The sequence below is a fragment of the Octodon degus genome, unplaced genomic scaffold (genome assembly GCF_000260255.1).
Source record: "Octodon degus isolate 3935 unplaced genomic scaffold, OctDeg1.0 scaffold00116, whole genome shotgun sequence".
NCBI classification, from domain to species: Eukaryota; Metazoa; Chordata; class Mammalia; order Rodentia; family Octodontidae; genus Octodon; species Octodon degus.
Genome location: NW_004524692.1, coordinates 6,593,819 through 6,597,975, shown reverse-complemented (window position 1 = coordinate 6,597,975; position 4,157 = coordinate 6,593,819). Strand labels below are relative to the sequence as shown.

The 4,157-nt window shown below is 38.5% G+C and overlaps 1 pseudogene; it reads right to left on the bottom strand.

The window, feature by feature from the left end:
* Positions 1 to 738: 738 nt before the first annotated feature.
* LOC105743322 lies at positions 739 to 3,764 on the bottom strand (annotated as a pseudogene).
* Between the last annotated feature and the right edge of the window lie 393 nt (positions 3,765 to 4,157).

Genomic DNA, 4,157 nt, shown 5'->3' with positions numbered 1-4,157 from the left:
TGTTCATGTCACAATAATAAATGTATATATAAAAAAAAAACCAAAATCCATTCATCTGTGGATGGCATATAGACTGCTTCCAAGGTTTAGCTATTGTGAACTGTGCTGCTATAAACATGGGTATACATGGATCACTGTTATATGATTTCTCTCTCTTTCTTTCTTTCTTTCTTTCTTTCTTTCTTTCTTTCTTTCTTTCTTTCTTCCTTCCTTCCTTCCTTCCTTCCTTCCTTCCTTCCTTTCTTTCTTTCTTTCTTTCTTTCTTTCTTTCTTTCTTTCTTTCTTTCTTTCTTTCTTTGGCAGAACTAGGGACTGAACTCAGGCCCTTGCACTTGCCAGGCAAGCACTTATTCTACTGAGCCATCTCCTTGCCCTATATGACATTTTTTTTTTAAAGACACATTTATTCAGTGTCATGATCAGACTATTATATTTAGCAATCAACAGCATGGGTGCAAAAAAAGGTCTACATTAAAACCCTTTGTTGGAATGCTTTACACTTTCCACAGGACAGAGCTAAAATAACCTGTCATACAATTAGTCACAAATACAGTCCTCGAGTTTCTTGCCCATACGCATGAGTATTGTCTAAAACATGTCTTTTTTGTAGCAGGTAGGCCCTGCCACCACTGTGCTTGGCTGAGTTCACAAATCTGTTGTAACCTGTAGCTTCCCTGTCACTTCTCTGGCTCTCCTCTCCTGCTAAGCTTTGTTTCCTGGAAGTGTTTAAAGCCTTCTGCCACTGCCATAGCTACTGCTGCTGCTGGAGCCACCATAGCCACCTTGATTTTGTGGTTTGGTAAAATACTGGCCTCCACCACTGTAGGGCCCAGAGCTTTTGCCTCCAAAGTTTCCTCTCTTCATGGGTCCAAAATTTGAAGACTGACTGTTGTAATTGCAAAATTCATTATAGCTTCCACCACCTCCATAATTGCTTCCATCATTACCAAATCCATTGTAGCCATCTCCACTGCCACCATATCCACCCCCACCACGGCTGCCACCAAAGCCACCTCGACCACTGAAGTTTCCTCTGTGACCAAAACTGTCATTGCCACCAAAACCTCCTCCATGACCACCACCAAAGTTTCCAGAACCACTTTGTCCTCTTTGGCTAGATGAAGCACTAGCCATCTCCTGCTTGGACAGGGCTTTCCTCACTTCACAGTTGTGGCTGTTCACAGTGTGGTATTTTTGAATGACAATCTTATCCACAGAGTCATGGTCATCAAAGGTTACAAAAGCAAAGCCTCTCTTTTTTCCACTGCCTCAGTCAGTCATAATTTCAATCACTTCAATTTTTCCATATTGTTCAAAATAATCTCGTACCTGATGTTCTTCAGTATCTTCTTTAATGCCACCAACAAAGATTTTCTTCACCGTTAAGTGGGCACCTGGCCTTTGAGAATCTTCTCTTGAGACAGTTCTCTTTGGTTCCACAACTCTTCCGTCCACTTTGTGTGGCCTTGCATTCATGGCTGCATCCATCTCCTTCACAGTGGCTTAGGTGACAAACCCAAAACCCCTGGAATGCTTGGTGTTCGGGTCTCTCATTACCACGCAGTCTGTGAGTGTTCCCCATTGCTCAAAATGGCTCCTCAGACTCTCATCAGGTGTTTCAAAGCTCAGCCCTCCGATGAAGAGCTTCCGTAGCTGTTCGGATTCTTTGGGAGACTCTGACTTAGATATGATGGCAGTTGGAAGAGAGCCTGATGATGCTTCCTCCGCGGTGTCCACCAGCAGAAAGGCCCTATATAACATCTTTAATGGGCATGATGGTGCATGCCTATAATCCCAGCACTTGGGAGGCTAAGGCAGGAGGGTCATGGTGATTTCAAGGCCAGCTTGGGGTACAAACCGAGTTCAAGGCTAGCCCAAACTTCATAAAGAGACCTTGTCTCAACAAACAAACAAACAAACAAACAAACAATCAAACATCTTTAACTCTTTCAGGAAGATATCTAGGTAGGAATAGAGGGGTCAAATGGAATTTCTTTTTCAAGTTTTTTGAGGAATCTCCATACCTATTTCTGTAATGTTTGTTCTAGTTTGCATTCTTAGCAACAGTGAAGAAGGGTTTCTTTCTCCTCTGCAGGCTTGCCAATGTTGACTGGTATCTGACTTCTTGATGACGGCTATTCTTTCTGGAGTGAGTTGGAATCTCTGTGTTGTTTTAATTTGCATTTCTCTAATGCCCAGTGGTACTGAACATTTTATGTTGTACAGTATGTGTTGGCCATTTGTATTTTTCTTTTGAAAAACATATCTTCTTTTCAGCTGCCCAGTTTTGATTGGGTCTTTTATTTTAGATGGTCTAATTTTTTTGAGTTCTTTACATATTATGGATATTAATCTTTTGTTTGTAGAATAGATGGCAATTCCCTCTACCTCACTCTGTTGGTGGTTTCTTTTGCTGTGCAGAAGCTTTTTAATTTGGTATGGTTCCATTTGTTGATTCGTGGTGTTATCGCTTATGCAGTTGGGGGTTCTGTTCAGAAAACTTTTGCTTAAACCTACATCTTCAAGAGTTTTACCTTCCAGCAGATTAAATGTTTGTTTTAATATGTAGATCTTCATTTTGTATTTATATATACAAAATAGTTAGGATAAATTTACAGCTACTTTCGCTTAATTCAATGAGAAGAAAGAGGTGTACTAACAGCGTTTGGACAGAATATCCTGTCTGCTTCTTGTACTATGGATAACCACTAAGAAGATAACAATGTACAGTGTATTGACTATCAAAACTGTCCTACTAATCAGCTGTGAAACTCTCATTCATATTTATTTCTCAATAAAAAATAAATATAAAAAATATGTAGGTCTTTGGTCCATTTTGATTTTAGTTTAGTACATGGTGAGACATGTGGGACTAGACTCAGTCTTCTTCTTGTGGATGTCCAGTTTTCCCAGCACCATTTGTTAAAGGGGCTACCTTTCTTCCAGCATAAGTTTTTGGTCCCTTTTCAAAGACCAGGTGGCTGACTATGCTTGAAATTGTTTCTGCATCCTTTATTTTTTCTATTGATCCCTGTATTTGTTTTTGAGCCAGTGTCAGGCTGTATCTTCTTAAAATCTCTGTAGCTTCACAGTGTAATTAGGAGTCCAGGATTATGATTTCTCCTGACTTGCACTTGTTGCCCAGGACAGCTTTTGCTATTTTAGGTCTTTTTTGGTTCCATATAAATTTTAAGATTGTTTTCTCTAGTTCTGTGAGGTAGTCTACTGGAATTTTTTAGAAACAAGTGCTTTTTAAAAGGTGCACCCTGGACAGGCCCTTGGAAACCACTTGGGGGCTCTAAGGAATTCTTAGGCACTCTAGAGGCCCCTCCTTGGGTACATTAATAGTGGGTGAGGGAACAGGCTGGGAGGTATCTGTGCCATCTCCTCTGATTCAGCCCTCTGCTCCCATTGCCATTCTTCCTGAGGAGCTTCCCATAACAAGTTTTGCAGTGTTAATAATGCTCCTGATGGATTCTCTCAGCTTTTGTATGTATGAAAAATTCTGTATGTCACTTTTGTGCTTGGAGTTATTTTTACTTAGACTTCTAGTTTCACTGGCTACTTTAAAATTTTTCTTTTTATCACTGGTTTTAAGCAAATTCAATTGTGATATACTTCAGCATGGTTTTTTTTTTTTTTCAGCTTCTTTTAGTTGGGATTTATTGAGCTTCTTGCATCTGTGGGTTTATAGTTTCATTAAATTCGCAAAATTTGACTATTGTTATTATTATCCCTTTTCCTTCTCTGGATACCAATAACATGTGTATTATTCAGTTTTAAGTTGTGTTACAGGTCAGTGAGGTTTTGTTATTTTGTCTTTTCTCTAACTCTTGATAGTTTCTGTTGGTATGTCTTTAGTTGCTATATCTTCATTAATCTTATGCAATATTTAATTAGTTGGGTTCATTTTATATCTTCCATTTCCTTCTTTTTTTTTAATGGTTAGTACATTTTGTATTGTTATTACCACAGTAGTTTCTCATATTACAAGATATAGGCAAGAAATAATAAGCAAATAACATAGGTACAAATCTCTTTTTTTTAAGTCAACAGAAAATGGAAGTATACTTTTTAAAGTTTCTAATACTAGGAGAAGATATCATACAATGTCTTTTAAATAAATTGTAAGTCAAAGATACAGTATAAATCTTAGA